At 36.1% G+C, this 21,691-nt stretch overlaps 1 protein-coding gene across 5 annotated transcripts in view; it reads left to right on the forward strand.

Moving 5' to 3' along the window:
• Positions 1-21,691, forward strand: part of PDE10A (phosphodiesterase 10A) — a 368,478-nt gene that overhangs the window by 241,684 nt on the left and 105,103 nt on the right. The gene's annotated exons all lie outside the window — the stretch shown is intronic.

Here is a 21,691-nt window from a genome sequence, read left to right on the forward strand (position 1 = left end):
TTTTTGGTTTTGTTTGTTTTGTTACTTAATAGAAAGTGAGTACTGTATGCTAGGGGAAATTGAAATCTTGACTCAGATAAACTTGCCAGCAAAGCACAGTAAGACAAAAGAATGAAAATTCAACCCTGCCATGCCAAGTGCTATTACAGGTTCTTTTCACCTGGAAGTGAGCTCCAGTGAACTTGGAGCTTTTTACTACACTCAAGACTCAGGTCAGCAGCTACCATTTGTGGCTTTGGACAGACTAGGTTGTTGTCACTTTGTAATACAGATGCCCACTGAATGCAGAAATATTTCTTCAAACTAGATGTTGTTCTCAGTAACAGCATATGATTAAACTAATGGAGATTAGTGTTTATGAGCAGCCAATATTTTATCTATACTACTTTTTGGGGAATATGGAAGAGAAAGAGAGAGAGCTTTTTAGTTGATTAAAGGGACCTGACACAAATTACATCTGAAAATGTTTTTGCAGGGTACGTAGAGCAAAGTCATTGTGTACACAAGCATATTAACTGTTAGACGGTGTCTAGGAGTTGTAAATAATGGATGTGGTTTCTAGAAAAAAAATGTATCAATGTTGAAATCAGTATTATTTGATATGAGTGTACAGCAATGACATTAAGACTAAAATACTATCTTGAGCTCATCTTTCAGTGTCAGGAATATTATCAGTTTTTATAATGAGCTTTCAGATATGTTTGGATTTATTCTGTAATAGAATGAAATAGTAGTCATTTGGACTCCTCCAAACTTACAAGAAGGCAAAGTGCAGAAATTATTTAACTTCACTCTTCCTATTATATGATCATAAAATTTATATTCTTGATCTACTGTGGTTTCATTAGTTACTGTTTATTATACATTGAGGTGATACTTAAATGAAAATAATCCATTTTGTAGGCAAATATAGAAATGCCATATTTCAATATTATAAGAGAGGTCAGTGCTTTATTTTGAAATAAGAAGTTAGTGACAGTGTCCTGTGCTGCTCTGAAGACAGAAAAAAGGGTGTTACAGAGGTTAGTATACTCTAATAACACTTTAAACAACATGACTCTAATCATAATCAATAATTAGTTCTTAAAGTTTTGTCCTCCTGCATTTCCTGCAATTTTACTTCAAAGCAGCATAGAACATATTTCTTTCAAAGAAAACCTAACGTTTTGAAGATGTTGCCTCTGATAAGAAAGGCATTAAACAGAGTAGACAGTTCTCTTAATTTCATTGTCATTGTTCTGAAGAATAAAACAACTTTCAGCATCAAGATACCATAACATTAGTTTATTATTATTATTATTATTATTTTTGTGACCATGGGTAGTGCTGTTGTAACTTTTAATTAAATGGCACATTATTTCATGACATTACTTAAAAGAAACTAAGACACATGAAAGCCAGGTGAAATCAGTGCTGTAAGTGCCAACACAGAAGTAGAGTGCATGTTTTGGATGCTTTTCCTGTGCTGATTTGACAGAAAGAAGAGTTTCACTTCTCATGTTCCAACAAAAGAGCCACTATTCTGCTGAGGTTTCTCTGTATTCCAAGCAGTCAGAGCCAGACTTTAATATACTGGATTCAGTTGTTTAGCTGCTTTCTGATACTCCTCAAAGTAAGCTGTCTATTGCCTCATCTGAAATCAAAAGCTCTCTGAAATAGGGACTGTATACAGCTTCCAAATTGTTGCTGTGATTCACAGAAAAAAATCTGTTATCTTAATGTGAATAAACATAGCTCTAATTGTTCTTTCACTTGCCCTGATTTAATCATCACACTGTCCAGCAATATTTCAATTTTTATGTTCTTTTTTTCCCCTTTAAATGGCACGACAGGTACATATGCCATGCATATGTACTGAATTATATTAATTGTACTTTTCCTGTTAACATTTTTACTTGATAAAATGAAATAAGCTTTATGCATTTTTATAATAGAATAAGCAGATAAATGTATAAAATTATTAAATGGTATGTTAGTTTGGCAAGAATAACTATATACCCTTCTAATAGGGGCAAAATACTTGGTAGGATTCTATCAGTTTCATTAAACTTTCATCAAGGGAGCAGTTGTTGTAGTGTGTGTGTGTGGCATGTCTGCACACTAGATGTCTATACAGTAACTTTCTAGTAATAATGTCCTCATATAGTGAAAAGTTGGATTTTATTTATTATTATTATTTTTTTTTCATGAGATGCTGGAGCGGGAGGAGAGGGTGAGACTGAGCACTAGATCCTGAGAGCAAAGTAGGAATATTTTATCACTGGTTTTGAAATGTGTATTTTAGCTGCAGAATATCTTTCCAGGATGGGCATTACATTTCTAGTAGGAAAGTGGAAAGTGTAGTCCTTAACTGATACAGCAGTTCAGTATGTCTTCTTGCTACATGTTGAAATAAAGGCCCAATAAAAAGGTGTATGTGTGTGAAGTGTGGATCTCAGATGCTCTAGGAGGCATACTTAAAAGAGAAAAAGAAAATACTCCAAATTGTTTTATATATAAATTTTAGAGTAGAAAATCTCTACATGAAAACCAGAAACAGTTTCAGGAGAACAAAGCTGCCAGCTGAGTGCTGTGGTTACTATGCTGGAACACTGCTGCTTACCGCAAGTAAGGGTAAGAAAGGAGATCTGGGGAACTACAGACTGGTGAGCCTCACCTCTGTGCCTGGAAAGATCATGGAACTGATTCTCCTTGAAGCAATGTCTTGCATATGCAAGAATAGGAGGTTATCTGGGACAGCCAGCCATGGCAGGGGTGTTGGCACTAGGTGATATTTAAGCTCCCTTCCAACCCAAGCCATTCTATTATATGATTCTATTTTAGCTATATAGAGCATAAGTGTTGTTTCATGCTGAATTAGATGTTTAGGTATCCCTTTGCAACCCTCTTGTCTTAGAACCATAAGAGCATGCGGTAGTGTCCCTTGGAATTTTCTCAAATTGTGTTTCTTCGATTTAGAGGGACCTGAGATGAGCTGCTATTAGAAGCTTTAGTGTTTATGTGTGCCCTGAGCATGAGGAAGAGCAAAGCTCAATTTTATTTTTATTTTTTTTATTATTATTATTATTTTTTTCTCAGTATTGTAGAACAAAATTATTTTCCTGGTTTGGATATCAGGAGAAATGCTTGTCCTCTTAAAATAAGTTTCTAGATGTCACTCAAGGAATCTCCTAACAGATCTTTTGCAATGGATTTTCTTGTTTTTGGGTTGGGTGGTTGGCATTTGGTGTGCTTTTTGTTTTTGCTTTTAAACTAAAGATGACCACAAAGTAGAAATCTGGTAGATTATAGTATTTTTGATAACTTGAATTAATGCCATATTGGCCATGAATCTTCTAAATTATGTTTTAAATTCAAAGTCATGCCATGCCACATCAGAGGAATGCAAGGATATCACGCTAATGGCTTAGGGTTACAGTTTTGCTCAGTTAAAACTTGATATATTCTTATAGGGAGTACTTTTAACATCAACTGATTTGTTCTACTCTGGAAAATTTGCACAAAATCTACATTTTATTTACATTTAGGGCTTAAATTATTTGAGATACAGAAAATGCCTATGAACAGAATTCCAAAGAAGACATTTTGAGTTAGTACTGATATAAAATTATCATCTAGCGTTAAAAAAAATATAATAATAACAATACCAAAACCTGGGCATTTCATTCTCTTTTCATGGCAATTGTAAGCTTGGAAAGTATGAGCTATGTTTGTTGCTGACAAGAAGGTTTATACTCTGCTTTAAATTCAAGATAAACTTGATGTTACCTGGAGAACTCCAAAAAGAAAAAATCTGCTAACTATCTTAATGTAAAAGTGTTACCAAAAATACACTTTTTTTTTTTTTTCCACTTCTATGCTTAATTGCAAAATTGAAGTGACAAAGGACTAGTTTTCACTAGCAGCAGTTACAATATGTAGAAAATTATGTTTTTGGCTTTAATTGGTTATCCTATGTAATTATTCTTTACAGCAGAAAAATCACTCATTTTTCATGCATCCCATGAGTTAATATTTAGGACTTATTTTTCAATGCTTTCTGTGGGCAGGGAATTTTGTTATTATGTTGTTCTTTTTCTGGAGAAAAGCTGTAAATGCTGGTCCAGACATAACTCTGTTAGTAAACCTTTAAGTGAACAGGGAAACAAGGACTGGGTTTTAATCTTTTTATTTTAAAATAATACTTTTTACTATTAAATTAACTAGAGCTTTTAAAAATTATAATTAAATGAATTATTTAATTTATTATTAAATAGACTAAGCCATGAGGAATGGTCATGCATAAAACAGTTCTTGAACGGCAGTTTTGATTGCAGTGTGTCTACGTCTCTTGGATGACATCTTCAGCTTGACTAGGTAACCTACTGATGTTGAAAAACACTGCTTTGGCTAATTTTTTTCTTTGTCTGAAAGTAAGTAAGTACTTTTTTAGTAAGCATTTTGTTTATTCTGAAAACACTGGTTAAAAATGTCTTTCTTGAGAAGAGAGAAGTGAACATTAGGTATTGGGAGGCACTGAGTCTGGCACTAGAAATTCAGATATAGTTCTGGATTGTTCCAGATTTGAAGATTGCTAGTATGAAGGACTCTGGTCTGTCTTTAATTCTAATGTATTCTTTTCATGGACAGTGGTAAAAAGTTTGGTTATTTTAGTTACATATTCTAATATTATGAGTATTGGACTTTGGGAACAGAATAAAATAGGTAACACAAAGATAGGTTGACAGTACATGGCACTACTCTTTTTATTCCTAATGAAAAGATCTGCTAAAATCAAACTTTTTTGTTGATCAGTTTTCAGACAGATGGATTTTCTGTGCAGTTCACCACATAATTACTCACAAGTTTGTGAAAATACAAGAAAGCATCTAGATTATGCAGTTGGTCCTGGAAGATGAAGCAGCACTGCCCTGTTTGGTAGCAATCAGATGTTAGATGAGTTTAAAGTGATCATAGGAAAAGAATAATACAAGCTATGAGCAGAAGGTATAGAAATTTATATTAGAGAGATGTATCCCTTTGCCTGCAGACCATCTCAAAAATAAAATCCAACCTCCCCTTGTCCCAGGATTTCACAGTGTACAGAGTAATGGAGTTGTCTTTCCAGAGAATCAGAAAGGGAGGTGGAAGCATAATAGCATTCATAAATTAAAATCTCAAATTTAGCTAGATTGTCATTGGAAAACCACATGTTCTCTGAAGAGTTTAAAGACAGTCGTCATTGACCAATAGATGCAAACTTTGCTCTCTCACTTGTAAACAGTCCTTTTAAATCAGGTTATTGTAAAGACACTTGCATGGTCATCTTGTTCTTGCATTGCAGGTGTCTGGAGAGGTTTCTAAGGTTTTTAAGGCAATTCCTTGAACAGTTTGCCTCAGATTTTTAAAACTCTTTTTCCTTATGTTTATAGAAGAGGGATCACTTACTGAACTTTCAAATGAGACTTTCAAGGTTAGGACAACTCTCCTTTTGTTAAAAAAAAAAAAAAAAAAAAAAAAAAAAAAGAGGGAGAGAGACCTAGTAATCTTTGCCTTTTTTAAAAAAATATCTTTGTACAATGGACTCATACCCTGTAAAATGATTTGTGGTGTCAGTTACTTGTTTATTGTATTTAAATTATTTTATCTATGTGGCATATTTGCAAGTTAAAGTGTAGCTGCCTGGCCTGTCAAGTGGCACACTTTCATTTTTCTGTGTTTTAGGCTGTAATTTCACAATGGCTGCAAAGCGGTGTAGCTGGACACTGGTTCTTTAGGAAGAGAATGTGCCTTTGCCTTCCCCAAGCCTGGTTGTTTATGCCCCCTAGCTACTCTTTGTGCCAACATAAATCATGCAGGTGGACATGATAACTTGACTGTGGCAAAAAGTGTTACTCTTTTTTTTTCCCCCTCTTTTTGACCTGTTTCAATTCTTTTTTCCAGTTTTCTATGCTACCTACCCACAGAGAGCTTAATGCCCATACCTTCTGCATACAGTCTGATCTGTGTTCATCTTCATGCCCGTGAAGTTGTCTTTTCCTTTCTTTCTCCCAACTTTACTCTGCCTGTTTTGCCAGTGTGAAAGAGTGATCGTATATGGCACGCTGTAACCTGTTTCAGTATCCTCTAGAGCCCATCTTATCACAATTTGCTTGCCTTCATTCCTTTTGCTATTCTTTGGCCCCTCACAATTAAAACCTCGTGCCGATTAAGATTTCGTTGGCTGTTGCCATGCTGAGTGCACTCAGTTTATGAGAATACTTTGTGTATTTACTGACTTTAATATTTGTATATTTTGAATATCTTGCAAGTTACAGGACATATATCACTGTCATTTGAACATAAGCATTACTGGATTGTTTGTTTACTGGAAAGCCAGGAACGTATTGTTGTCTATGACTGTTTTTTATCTTTGATGCAATATCCTTGAAAGAACCCATGATGACATTTTTCCTGCAGTACAATGCAGAGTCACTTTTTAGTTATCTGGGTGTACTGACTTTTTCTCCAGATCCTTCATGCCATTGTCAGGTAAACTGAATTGTACATACATTTATATTCTCAAGCCTACAGAAGTTGGTTGCATTCCCAGAGTTATACGAAAGAGTTGAAAAAGTTGAAAAGTTACCAATTTGTTAAATCTCTTTAATTTGTCTAATAACAAATTCTGAAATTATTTTATTTTTTGTTTGCTTCACTTGTTGGATATCCTATGACACAGCTTTTAACTGTCTGGTTTTGACAGCAGATCAATCAGTTTATGTTATCGATGTGGTTTTCAGCTTGGTTTTTAGAATTTTTGTCATTTTATGTTACTGTAATGGGCCATTACAGTCTAAGAAGGAGACTTACAGTTGGTTAGCATGCCAGGAAGAAATCTGAGTCACAGCTCCCAGCACCTTAACACACTAAAGTGAAAATTTATGATCAGTACTGTTGAAATGTACTTTAATTTCCTGTATTAGACTGTCTTATATGAACATCTTTATAGTTTTAAAGTATTTTCTGAATGTAGGAGATGGTCACCTCCAAGTAGTCTTTAGGTAAAGTCAGGTTATTACAAAGCTGAGTTATACTGAAACGTGATTTTTTTTTTTTTCCCCTCAATGAGTACTTTGTTATCCTTGCCTGTGAAAAGCGTTTATGTAAGTCATTATAGCAAAGGTGCAATGCAGAGCAGTTTATTTCCCTGCATTCACAGGATGCCTGAAGTGCTTTTTTTTGGTGTTTTTGGAGTCCTCAAGTTCTCACAAGTTCGTAGTTCCCAGCTTTTCTGTTTTCCTTTCGCTTCTGCTCTGTCAATTTTTTTTCTTCTTCTTTTAAGGATGATTTTTGGAGGTGAACATATTGTAGTGAGCTACACTGTCTCCAAAACAAACAAAAGAGGGTGGGGAGACGATGACAGGAAGGACGACAGGGAAAAGATGCAGCTGCTCTTTTTTTAATTTCTGAAACTAGTTTTGAATTCTGTGGTATTTTCTTAAGCTTTATAATAAAAAATAGGCACCTAATTGAAAAAGTGTAACTTTATTTTACTGTGGTTGCCGCAGGAGAATGTTAAATCAGTAACAACTAGATTACTTGAATTGTTATCTGAAACATTATTGATGGAAGATGTTTTGCTAGATGAGTTCCTCTGAGTAGAAGGTTGCCAAACCAGTGGAAGCTTCTGGAAAAACAGCCAACCCCCACATGTTGGTTTTTGTTCTGCCATGTTAATGTCCAAGTCAGTAGAAGGTAATTCCGTTTATTTCACCTGCTAGAAAGCAAGAATCTCTGAAGGATTGGATCCTGTAATTCCTAGCTGGCTGTTCTAAGTAATTTCTTTTGAAGCTCAACAAGCAGTGTGTCCTTCCAGCAAAAAAGGCCAACAGCATCCTAGGGCTGCCTTAGGAAGAGCATTGCAAGCCGGTCAGGGGAGGTGATCCTTCCCCTCTACTCAGCACTGGTGAGACACGTCTGGGCTCCTCTGTACAAGATAGACATGAACACACTAGGGGACACAATGAAGGCCCATGAGGGTGGTTGGGACTGGGAGTGGTCAGCCTTGTGAAGAATCAGGGGGATCTTATCCACATGCATAACTAGCTGTGGGGGAAACTGAAACAGACGGAGGCAGGCTCTTTTTGCTTCTTTTCAGTGGTGCCCAGTGATAGGACGAGAGGCAGCTGGTACAAACTGAAACACAGGAAATTCTACCTGAACACAGGAAAACACTCTTTTCACTGTGGGGGTGACCAAGCTCCAGCACGGGTTGCCCAAGGAAGTTGTGGAGCCTCCATCCTTGGAGACTCTCTGTTCATCTCACCCATTCATAACTCAGCTGTTCATGGCCCTGGGCAACATGCTGTAGCTGACCGTGCTTGAGCAGGGGGATGGCTTAGGCAATCTCTAAAGGTGCCTGCGAGCCTTGGTGCTTCTGTGATTCTTGTGTGGCTCTGATTTAGTGTTTAACTGAAATACTCAGTGATGTCAGATACCACTGAACAAGTTGTATGTTCTCACATGCTTTTCTGAACAACATTAATGAAATAACATTATTAACATTATTAGGCAAAAAAATGTGGTTGAAGAATAAAGCTTGCAACAATGTGTGGAATGAAACATGTTTGGAGCTCTGTTGCACAACTCTATGTGTTAGTGAGCTCTTACGCACATAAGTAGTCTCATTGACGTCAGTAAGAATACTCCTATAAGTAAGTATTCACCAATGCAAGCAAGGGTTGCACAATATGTCCTTGTCTCTAATGTAAAAGCATATGTAACACAGTATTTAATTATCACTTCAAGCCTTTTTTACTTCAGTAGCATATTCATTTAAATATCTGAAATTACTCTGCCTTTCCTAGTCCATAGTTTACTAATGTGGACATATCATTACATCCATCACCATAAAATTCAGCAGAGCTATCGCCTCTGAAAAATAATCTTTACTTCTGTTTATTTATTCAGCTGAAAAAGTAAGAGGTGGTAGAAAAAGAAAATACTGCTTTTCCTCTATTGTGTTTTAAGTAAATTGGAGTTTCTAATTTTTTTTTTCTGACAGTTGGATAGTATCAGTACTTAACTTTCAATGCTTAAGTCTGAAGGTGTGCTTTCTTTTCCCTACGAAAGATTTAAATAGGTTTGCTTTAATTTTTAATGTCAATTGAAGTTGCATCAATTCTGGTGGGGATCAGGGGAGACTGTCTTGTAGTCTTTAACATTCAAGTGGTAAAACTAGAATCTCTGCCACAAAAAATGGTTTCTGAGACTTGTAGAAGTTTTTATTTTAAAAACTTGTTTTCTTTTTGCAAATATTGAAATTTGGTCAAGGTGCTTGAATTGTTTAGAGACTTTCCAGAAAATACTGTGAGATAGTGCATATGACTAGTTGAAGTTAAACCATTTCAGAATTGTGAAATGGTCTAAATATTATAATTTAGAAAAGGGAGCCTGTTTCAGTTCAAAAAGAGGATAGGTGTTATTCATTCAGACTAGCAGTACCTTTGCAAGGAAATGATTTCCAATGATGAAACCACTTTTAAGCTAATAGCCAAAATATAAACGACCAACCAACTAACCAAAACCAACCAACCAACCAACGAACAACAACAACAAAAAACAGATGGAAGTTGAAATAAGAATAGTTGATGCTGGAATTAGAATGTGATTTTTTTTTTTTTTTTTAAATAGACACAACCATTCTTATTAAAAACCTGAGGAAATTAACCACTTAAAACTTCAAATTATTGTGCTTAATGTAAGCTAACAGATGACACATTTTGTGTTAATCAGGAGGGCAGGATCTTGACAGTCTACCTGAAAACAAATGAACCTATGAACACTATGGCGAAGTTTTAGATCTGGTAAGAATGCTACTTTACAGCCTGCTCCTTGCATCCTCTGTGTAGTCTTCTGAATATTCAAATAACCGGTGGGCCTGTTTGTACTGCAGTTAGAGAATCTGTGAAATACATAATTTTAAGTAACTGAGATATATTTTCTTTATATTTTATTTTAGATATGATGTTTAAAAAAAAATGCCTTACTTGGGCTGGTATGGTTTATTTTGGGGAACCTCACTTCTCACGAACCAGACCAAACCTTTGCGGATGCAGTTGTGTTAGGCTTATTTCTCAAAAGATACTGTCTAAAAATAAACTAAAAACTATCACACTAAAAGTGATTGCTTTCTCTGGATTTTGTACCTTCCCAGTTTGTAAAGAACGTTGACTCTATTTTTATTTGAACCTCCTCAGATGGTAAGGTTGGGGAGAATTAAACAGAAGGACAAATCCTGATCTGTGCTGCTTCAGATATGGTCCTAGTAGTGCCAAAGTAGAGAACACTCAGATATCTGGTCTTGTTGGCATGTACCGTGTTACCTGACTATGTGTAGTTTTTACTTAAAAAGTGTCCTGTGCCTTGCGAAACTGTCCTAAAAAGTCTACTAATGTAAGTGTTAAGACTAAGTAGGATGATCCTTTCAAGAGGAGGAAGTATCTTCTCTGTATCTTAGTGAAATAAATGAGTGAGACTTGGCATATATGTAGTATCCTTCAGAGGAGGTTTCATCGTACTGGATCTTGTCTATGCACTAAGTTAAGTAGCATTTTATTTAAGAGTATTATGAGTTGATACTATAAATGATTTACAGAACTTTGTTTGTGAGAGTTCATTTGAAGTAAAAAAATTAGCAGTAAAATTTTGGTACTAAAGACAATAGGGCTATTCTTGAGACAGAAAAGTTTACTCAAATATAGGGCTACTTCAGGATCAGGTGTCAGGTGGGAGGAAGATATTGCATCAGCCAGAAAGTATTATTGGAAAAGTCATAAATTAAGAATTTTGTCCCAACACTTGTACTCAAGGGAAAAGTTAAGGTATTCTTACCTTGTATAATAATAAGCAGTCTAATTCACAGCTGCATATAATCTTTCCTGAGATTAGGTAGGTGAGTAGTAGGCAGTCCTGAGTGACCTGACATTTTTCTTACTGAGTTAGGAACGAGCTGTATTTTGGCACTTACCACTGTTAATTTGAATCTTTCTGGTCAGGTGTATTTTGGGTAGGAGACAAGATGCCTTGGCTTTGTGTTGTACAAGAGAATAAAAATGAGCATTTAATTATAAAGCATACAGAGACGTTCATTATAAGTCTATAAATACCTTTTTTCTTATTTCATGATGATGCATTTTTTTTTAAATATATTGATAATTATTTTTATCAGTAACCTTAAGATGATACATAGCTTTTTCTTCAAGCAAAGATTTGAAATTAATTCAATTGCAATTTGCAACTCCTAAAGCGTGTCTATATTCATTTTGTTAGCTTTTGCAGAGTGTTAATTAAATCCCAAAATTTGGTCCCGTCATGCACTTGGAAGGAGAATAAAGCTTGTTGCAGATCTCTCAGTTATTCCAAAGTGCTAATTAGAGTTGTGGAGAAACTGCTCTCAAACCAAGAAAGTAATATTCAGATTTTTAACAACCTCCAAACATCCAGGTAATGGATCACAGTGTAACTTGTCCGTGCTCTGCAGCATTATGCCATTTGTACTATTTGGAGTGTGTATTGATACCTGTGAAAAATGGTTATTCAAATTAGGAACACTTATTCACCTCATTAAGCCTATGTATAATTTCCATGGAAAGATTATAGGCTTTTTAACTTTAGCTAATGAAAACTGATTATATAAACACTCAGGTGGATTTTTGCTTTTTTACCTTAGTTCTGTGAATCAGTGCTCAGAGCTGCCAGTAGTTTGCGGTTCTTGAGCTCTGGATTTTGGAAGACATAACCAGCTGAGTCCCAGTCTGATTCTAGGGCTCAAGCTTGCAAGATGCAGGTCTTATATGGAAATGGCCTCTTGAAAAACCACTGCGGAAGCTGGTGGAAGCTAAAGGCGTGTATGTCCATGTGTAACTCGGCTTCTGGTGTGTTCAGATGCATAGACACATCCATGGCTTTTTCATCAGGACTAAGGGATTTGAATTACAGTGTACCAGATAAAGTGATTATTGACATTCTGCTGTTATAGAAGAATTCTAGCTTTGGTTGGCTGAGCTGATCTTTGTTTTCTCTCTCTAAAGCTTAAGCAGAACTGCTGGTCTTCTGACTGAAACATTATACAGCATGCTGCTGCCTGCTGTATGCCTCTGCACAAGTGACTGCATCTGATTGAGAATGGAATTGTGATCTAAATGGATACAGAGCTTGCAATTTAATACAGTGATTTGAGGCTGGCAAAATTAACTCTTCATATCTATATGAAGATTTGAAATGTTTAATGATAGATTTTATGAAGTGAAACAAATGTATGCCTATTATAAATACCCAGATCTGCAATTTAGTGGTATTTTTTTTACTGCATTATTATTGTTTATTACTGCTAACACAGTTTTTTTCAAGTATTGAATGCAGGAGCTGTGTACTGTTTTTCTCATAGCAATGAGCTGAAGACCAAGGGGGGAAAAACTTGAATGGAGCTGTTCACAGAGTCACAGAGTCTTCTAGGTTGGAAGAGACCTCAAGATAATCAAGTCCAACCTCTGACCTAACACTAACAGTCCCCACTAAACCATATCCCTAAGCTCTACATCTAAACGTCTTTTAAAGACCTCCAGGGATGGTGACTCCACCACTTCCCTGGGCAGCCCGTTCCAGTGTCTAACAACCCTTTCGGTAAAGAAGTTCTTCCTAACATCCAACCTAAAACTCCCCTGGCACAACTTAAGCCCATTCCCCCTTGTCCTGTTACCAGGCACGTGGGAGAATAGACCAACCCCCACCTCGCTACAGCCTCCCTTGAGGTACCTGTAGAGAGCGATAAGGTCGCCCCTGAGCCTCCTTTTCTCCAGGCTGAACAAGCCCAGCTCCCTCAGCCGCTCCTCGTAAGACTTGTTCTCCAGGCCCCTCACCAGCTTCGTAGCCCTTCTCTGGACTCGCTCGAGCACCTCCATGTCCTCCTTGTAGCGAGGGGCCCAAAACTGAACACAGTACTCGAGGTGCGGCCTCACCAGAGCCGAGTACAGGGGGACGATCACCTCCCTGGCCCTGCTGGCCACACTGTTTCTTATACAGGCCAGGATGTTGTTGGCCTTCTTGGCCACCTGAGCACACTGCTGGCTCATATTCAGCTGACTATCAACCATCACTCCCAGGTCCTTCTCTGCCTGGCAGCTCTCCAACCACTCATCTCCCAGCCTGTAGCTCTGCTTGGGGTTATTACGCCCCAGGTGCAGGACCCAGCACTTGGCCTTGTTGAACTTCATGCAGTTGACCTCGGCCCATCGGTCCAGCCTATCCAGATCCTCCTGCAGAGCCTTCCTACCCTCGAGCAGATCGACACACGGACCTAACTTGGTGTCATCTGCAAACAAACTGGCTAAGTTCATAGCTAAGTTTAAATGTGAATTAGCTAAGTTTAAATGTGAATTAAATTTTCAAGACAAGAAAAATGAAAAAGGGGTTTGGGCATGCTGATTGCTTACAGTTAGTGACTGTACCTTTTTGCCAGACCAGTAATGTCAGGTTTCACAGAGTTTGGGCACTTGGTTCCATTACATTCCTGTATACTTAAATGGATTAAGATAAAAAGTCTGACTTGAAAAGAATATTCTGAAACTGACTGTGCCTGTGGTTTTGAATCCTGATGCTTTGAACAAAGGAGGGATTGATTTAATGGGATTAATGCTTAATCCAAATGAGGCAATATACACACATGCCTTGAATGCTTTGGAGAATGACTACAAATATCATTTATTAGGTTTGGTTAGAAAGATATGGAGAGGTGATCTTTATATTAGAAAGTGATGGCACATGAGTGCTTTAAACTAAAGGAGGTTGCAGAGGCAAAGCTATGTTCAGCTTGACTTTTTCTGGATTACTTTCAGATATTTTTAGGGCTCTTTAAAATGTATTTGAGGTAAGGCTGTTTTCTGTCTCAGATATGGTATTAACTTATCTGAAAAGTGTTTATCATGGTTTTTGTTTGTTTGTTTTGTTTGTGTTTGGCTTGCAGATTTTCTGTGGCACAGTATCTTGTTACTTATATGCAGACATTATGACTGCTCATATTTGCTGTGACTCTGTGGCCCCTCTGATTGCAGAGACATTGTAAAAACAAATAACCTCATGTGTTTCTTTAAAAAAATGTTAGTTGCAGATGCAAAATGTAAAGTTTTCTCTTCCATCTTTATTAATAAAAGCATTGTATGCCTAAAATCAGTTTGATTTCTCCTTTTAACTAATCTATACTCTCACAATGAGTTTTCAAAATACTGTGTCCTGTCTAACTGCGTGAAAAGTCTGCCATATGCATCAGACAGTGTTGCAAAGGGTTTGAGGAAAGCAGTGATTTCTATCTTTATAAGCATAGTGGTTCTAAGGTAAAATGTTGAGCCCTGATAATTATTAGATTAGCTCAACAATTTTAATCCATTCTTTTCTGTCTCTCCATGTCCCCCCAACCTGCAATCTTTTTATTTGCATTTTTTGTTTTGTTTCTTAAGGCTTGCTGTTCTCAAGTTTTGCTCTACAAGCAGGACCAGAAACTTTAGGTGAAAACTAAAATTCTTGCCTAATCATGGGATTTGATTAAGCTAGTGGCTTTAGAAAAAGGCCAAATATCACAGAACTAATGAAAAAAATTCAAAAATTGCTAATGATGTGACTGACTCATGCTGCTAAATGGAGCAGATCTTGAAACATAGCTCTAGGCTTCAATTCTGTCAGCTCATTCACAGTTGACTCTGCTTTACACTGAGCTCAGTGAAGCTATTCTCAGAGGAGGGTGCAATACAGCATGGATTCAGTGTTGAAGACTAGAGGCTTTAATAGATTCAGTACCACACAGGTTATCTAATAACTAAGGAATATTTTAAATATTTTGCCCAGGAAAAAAAAATAATAAAAAAGGAAGCTGAAAGCAGAAATACAATTTTCAGGTTATTTTCTAGCTGAATTTTTTATTATTGTTTTTGTTTTAATTATTATTATTAAAAGAAGGCTGTTGGATACTAGCTCAAAAGCAAGGAGTAATTACTGTTACTTGAGGTTTTTGAGAACATCTTGTTTTTTTTTTTTTTTTTTGGAATCCAACTATGCTATCTGGGATAGTAAACAAACAATGCAAAGGAACATTTTTATGTACTAGAATTTTTGGTCTGTTCTGTTGAATTGATAGAAGGGTTTCTTGGCAGTGTGTTGGCCAAAGCGGAACAGTGATATCCCAGACTGTTCCCAGGTATTGCTCTACAGGAGGGCCTGGCCAGGGATGGTTTCCTGCCGGCAGTTTGCATGTGTTCACACTTCAGTTTTCCCTCATATTCATTATTGGAGGTCAGGATAGCTTACTAATATGGATGTAGGAAGTTCTAAGCCAGTTGGTTTGAGGTGAGTGAACAACCCTAGACATATTCAGTTAATTGGTGAAGATAAGCCTATAAGAACCATCAGTGCTTAAGCCTGTAAAGTGAGTTTCTAAGATGATAAGTTGCACCTGCTCAAAAAGCAGTTACTCTTTTAAGTAATAAAAGAGTAATTTAAGTAATTTAAGTTACTCTTTTAAGTAATAGTGAGTCTTACTATTTATTTTTATTTTTTTTTAAGAAAGTGTTGATATCCAGTTATTTTCCAGAGTTGCATCTTAAGAGGAGTGCAGGATGTAAGACTGTTTTTACAGTTCCTGTCTCTCTTAAACCCTAACATAAAAATTATGAGTGCTGTGGTAATTAACAGGGAAAACATGAAGAGATTTATTACATGAATCTTCCTATTCCATAAGCTCAGTCCTCTGTTATGCTTCATTGTTTTATTGGTCATACAAATGTACGTTTGATTTGGAAACTGTCTTAATTCACTTCAATCTTCTTAAAGAGTCACTGAACCACTACCAATTCTTTTAATTCTGTAGTCGTAGTGGGTTTTGTTTTCTTTTTAAAGGTTCTGGACTCCTTATGGAATATTGACCCTAAGTTATTTTTGAGAATATCCAGTGCCTGATTTCATCAGGTAGGTGGTAAGATGTGATTACCATGTGTACCACTGTCATGGCGGGCATGATATCGAATTTAGTTTGCTACTTTGGAAGGCCAGCTTTACATTAGAAATGTTCATAGGTGTAATGAGGTTGGTAGATTTGTGAATTTCTGAGTCTTACCTATATATATATATATATATTTAATTGGAAAAGGATATCCGTACATATTTTTGCTGATATTCCCAAATTAGTATAAATCAGTAAGTCTGAAATCTTACTTCAGACAGCAGTTTTGAAAGCAGTTTCACTGAACTGAAGACCCACTGATCTTACAGTAAAATTATGCCCTTGCATAGCATGCCCAGCTGCAATAAACATTTCCTAATTTTCTCTTATTATAATTAGCATTTAGCTTTTTCTTCTTCTTTCTTTTCAGCACTAAAGATTTTGTTTGGGACTTATGAAACTGAACTCCCACTGAATAGCGGGAAACTGTAGTGTGAATTCAGCTGAGCTCTTTTAGGTTGTGCCTGACATTATCACTAATGAAATGTTGGAGTTAATAAAATGTAAGCATTACTGGTAGATGACAAGAATAACCCAGGCTTGAGATCCAGGTAACCAGAAAATCAAGCAATCTGCAATACTCACTCTGGTTTTGTAAGACACGTAGAACATGTAAATGCAGATATACTGGTAGTTCTTCGTGGTGCTGAGGTATTTGTTATCATTTGGCTTTTAGTAGAAGTACTTGCAAAATAATCCAAGTTCTAGTTATGCTTTTGAAGCCCAAATTACTTAATTTGGGTACACTGTTGAAATCAATGAAAAGAGATTTTCTTGTAGCAGTTAAGAACCTACACGAAATATATATATATATATATATATTTCTCTTTAAATAACTCTACTAAACTTGCTAAATGATGTTCAGATAAAGGTTTTCTTTAATCTTTTTATGTAGTGAAATGGAACATGTTTTTAAGTAACAGTCACAGGGCCAATGAAGAGATAGTCTGGTTCAATAACTATCACAAGCATTTGACTTTCTATTTTCTGTTGAAATTACTGGACTGTGGTGTTCAGGAGCAATATTCTAGTTAGTTTACTAAGACAAGAAAGGGGAAAAATCCATCCATAATTCTGTCTTCAACTACATGCATTTCTGACATTAAGTTCCGAGAAAAAGAAACCATTTAACCTAGCCTCTGAAGGAAAGTAAAACAAAACACTCTTTTACATACTCCATTGAAGATCAAGGAGCCCTTTAAAAGAAAACAAATTTTAAAACCGAAAGTTTGATAGACTGGCATGAGCTGTGTCAAATTAGATGGACAGCATATGCAAAGTGGAAAAATAGGTACATGACTATTTTGTAGAGTACACCAAAACATCAGACCACGATACATCAGTTTATAGAAATCCTGAGGTAAACATAATTGTTTTCTTTCCTTTCTGTCATTTGATTCTCCCTTCCTACTCCTAACATCACAGAATGAGTATACTGCCAGATAATATTGTTCCTTGGCAGTGAAAATGCTTTTCACTGATCAAGGAATTGCCTCTGCAGGCTGTTTCTGCCCTCTGCTTGTTATAGAGCTTTGCCATTTTTAGATCAACACACCCTAAAATAAACAAGTTATACTGAATGATATGAAAAGCACAATAAAGTGAAACACTTGCATAAAACCTGTCATTTATAGAAAGTCTTTCTTTCCACTTACTGTTCAGACAAAGGTAACCAAGAAATGGATAGAACAAAACCAAGCAAGCCTTGATTTAAAGTTCGCCATGCATATGAATTAGCTTTTTAAGCTTAGATGGCATGGCCAAAGAGAACATTTCAAACAGAGATCTGCAAAGAGAACCTAAACAAACATGCTGGTCAGGAAGCTAGGAGTTGCTGACCTAATGCATGCATAGGCCTAGTGGAGCAGTTCATTTGCCTATAATTTGTTCTGAGGGAAATGAAAAAAGGATGTGCTTATCTGATATGCATCTATCCTTTTGTGTTATACTTTTATTGTAATTTTCATTGTTCTATCATAAATCCAGAACAAATAGCTAACGTGTGCATAAAACCAGGCATTAGCAAGTTGTGCCAAAAAGATAACAACATTGAAAGATGGGTTTATCACTTAAAAATAAGCATACAAGAGGTTGTTTGGTGTGTGTGTGTGTGTTTAATTAAACAAGATGAATCAGGAAGGCAGACTATGAAGTATACATGAAAAAAATGGATGCTCAGCTGTGTAGATAGAAAAAAATGGATACTCAACCATAACGTCAGATTCATCCCTTTATTCCCAGACGAAATAAGGTCACTCCAGTCATTCTGTGTTTTCTGAACAGATACATCCTAAGCTGTTGGCCAGAACTCTGCCCTTTGGAGAGTATAAAAATAACGAATGATGAACTAGGTTCTGGAAGGAAACAAGGGTTGTGGGTCTTTGCTTTTTCACCAGATACAAGAGGAGAGATATTCAGGGGCTGCATGAAAGAAGTGAGCTTTTATTTGGGCTGCCTGTTAGATAGTGTATGGATCACATAAACATGAATTTGTTACTACCTTTTTATTTAATTTTTATTTTATTTTATTTATTTATTTTTTTGATTAGATACTGTTGTGTATACTTTGTGGTCCTTTCCAAAGTTGATGAATAAGAGAAGGCATCCCTGGAGTCTATGGAGCACTGCGGAAGTAGCAGACACAGTAATCTATGTCTACTAGTTCAAAAGTAGTTTTGGGTAAAGGAAGAATGGAGTAGTAGAGAAATGTTTCTAATATGAATGGATGGAGAAAAGTTTACTGCCCAAAGTCTTTAAGACCAATACTTTACCTTACTAATAGAAAAATGAATAACTAGCATTATCTTGTAGGTTTGTTTGTTTGTTGTATTTCTGTAAATAATACCCATGATAAACTGCTGGTTCATAAATTTGGGTGTAAGTAGCGTTTTCCCATTCATTCAAATATTGTTAATAATTGACTCTATTCTTAAATGCATTTTTTGCATATTTCAGGATTAAAAGACTGTAAAATTTTAATAGAGAGGTTGACAATATTTAACAAAAATCTGTGTACCAGAAGTTTTCAGGAACGTGTAAATGGAGAGCAAGTGTGTCAATCATTTACAATATGCATATTGTTATGTAAAAATCTAAAACTAATTATTATGTTTATCTTACAATGTAGAGGACTTTATATATGCCATAAAATGATTGTTTACACACAGTTGTACTCTTGTACTCAAGCTTCTTTATGACACACTTTTTCCTTAATGTATATACACGTATACAAAATGTTTGAGTTGCTTCTAAAGGATCACTTTCTATTAATGTTGCATTTTCTTAATGTAATAATTTGTGAAGTTCCATGTGTAGTTAGTGTCTTATTACCTTTTTTTTTTTCCATGTTTTCATTTGTTTTGTTTTTGTATGGCTGTAGCAAGTATTTTTCAACAAAATAGACTAAAGATCCGTAGGATCAATAAATCTGTTCTATGTAGAAAGTAGATTTAAATTATTATTATTTTTTTAAACTCTACATCTGGTTTTAAATCTTACTCTGCTTGCTCCTATCTAAAAATCTGACATTGAAAAAATACATCTGCACAGGCGTCTTTTGTGAAACAGAGCGTAATTTAAATATTGTTGTGGGATTTCTTATAGCAGCTTCATGAATCGTTTCTTCATGTGAGGTTAATGTAGTTTTCGCCCTCAGTTTGCTGGAGTTGCAGGATAGCTGGAATACCAATTAAACCCATGATGTGTGGATTGAACTCTTATTCCAAAATTGACATTTTATTGAGTTTTGATGGGCATATTACAAAAACACATCCCATAAAGGTTTCAGTCAAGCATTTCCATTGCAGTTAAGGAATAAAGACTGCACACATAAAGAAGCAGAGGCTATTTTCACTTCAAACACAAATCAAACCTTGCTGAATTCCATTGCTAATTTTACAGACTTTCCAGTTCTGTTTTTCTTAATAGAAGGGAGAAGTGTTCATCTGTTTGCAGTCTAAAGACAACCTGGAAATAGCTGGCATTCTGTGACAAGCCTGTATTGATTATTTTTCATCTCAAAGTTAAGAAGTGGATAAATTTCATTATCTTTCTGATGGCTAACTGATGAATATCCTCCTCCTTTACTAATGAAGATCATGATGCTCATTTAGCTCTCTAATTCTTTAGCTCTCTGGATCACTTGATCCAGATTGGAGATTTTGTGTATAAATGGGAACACTGATATTTGAGGCTCTGGTAATCTGGGTATAATCTGGTGGATAAGAGAAGTCAGCACGGGGAGCAGGGTGAGTGGAGCAGGTGGGCAGTGCTCTGCTGGCAGTGGCTTCTAGTTTGTGCTGTGGTGTTGCTTCCTGAGTGTTTTCCTAGTAAATATTTGTAGGAGACGTCAAAGGTTACAGTCATTGACTAGCATTTAAATACCCTGTAGCTGTTTTCAGCACATTCTGAGACTGTACTCAACATAAAGTAGGAAAATTGTTCTTGTTGTAGAGCATTAATGCTCTCCAAAAGAGGTCAACATTTTTTGGTGGGAAATTTCTCTTCTGCTGAACCTACACTGCGTTCTGTGGTGACTTTTCAGCTGTACTGAAACAATTATGTTTATATACACACACCACGAGACAAGTATTTAGACTCATTACAGCACTAGTTAGTCCTCTTCCCCTCGGATCTAATTAATGCTTTGTAGTTAGTGTATGTTCCCTTTGGGACAGCTCAAACCTTAGTCCCTCAAGGCATTTGCACTCATTTCCCATTCTCCTTTGAAAACCCTCAGCACTCATATTCCTATCCTTGAAGCTAGTGGTTTTGTCTGATGTGTTTGTGAAGAGTTCAATCAGATTGTCATCTTATGAATTCGGTATTTTATTTATGATTGTATCAGGTATTTGAGAATATGACTTTTGCTTTGTTTTCTGAAGTGTGTACTGGTATGTTTCTTTTTGTGGCAGATATTGTAAAGCCCTTTTATCTACACTTATGTTTATTTTGATAACTGAATTTGTAGGCATTGGAAGCACACATGTGGAAAAGGTTTATATTTCGAAAGTTACTTAATTAACTCCAGTATTTAAAAGCTGCACTTGGTGTTGGTGTTGCATAATAGAGTTTTGGTTGCTTTTGCTGCCACTTGCTGTGAGAATACTGAATTTGCTGCAGTTCATTTTATTCTATCTTCTTCTTAAAGAGAGTTTCTTTATCAGCTCTCTGATACATTCTCTTGTATATCTTGCAAATAAGTAATTTCAGAGTGGCCAAAGCAGAAGTTCAGATTATTTATTGACTGAAAGCCTCTAGCATTTGCACGTGCTTGTGTTATTCTTTCCATGCTATGATATACCCAGCCTGAGCCCATAGCTAGTTTTTCCTTCCTTACCATGTCTAAATTGTCTTTTGCTTTCACAGAAAAAATCCCAAATAGCTTTTTACTTCTCATTTGTTGTAGTCTCATGTCTCTTGCTCAACAAAATTGGATGTGGAGACTTCGCTGTTTGCTGCTGACTAGAGGCATGTTTCTGTTTCTTAGAACTGTTTGTTTTCTGTTTCCTTTAAAAGCTGCTTTTCCAGCTCTTGTTTCACTACTTGCCCCAACCGCAGCATCCATGTTCTATATCACAGATTTCTTCCTGTCCATTTCTCTCAGGGAATGCTTATGTGGACTCCTACAGGGTGCTTTTTATACCCAGCATCTTGCATGCATGTGTTTTGCTTCTACTGTTT

Source organism: Oxyura jamaicensis, chromosome 3, assembly GCF_011077185.1.
Source record: "Oxyura jamaicensis isolate SHBP4307 breed ruddy duck chromosome 3, BPBGC_Ojam_1.0, whole genome shotgun sequence".
NCBI lineage: Eukaryota > Metazoa > Chordata > Aves > Anseriformes > Anatidae > Oxyura > Oxyura jamaicensis.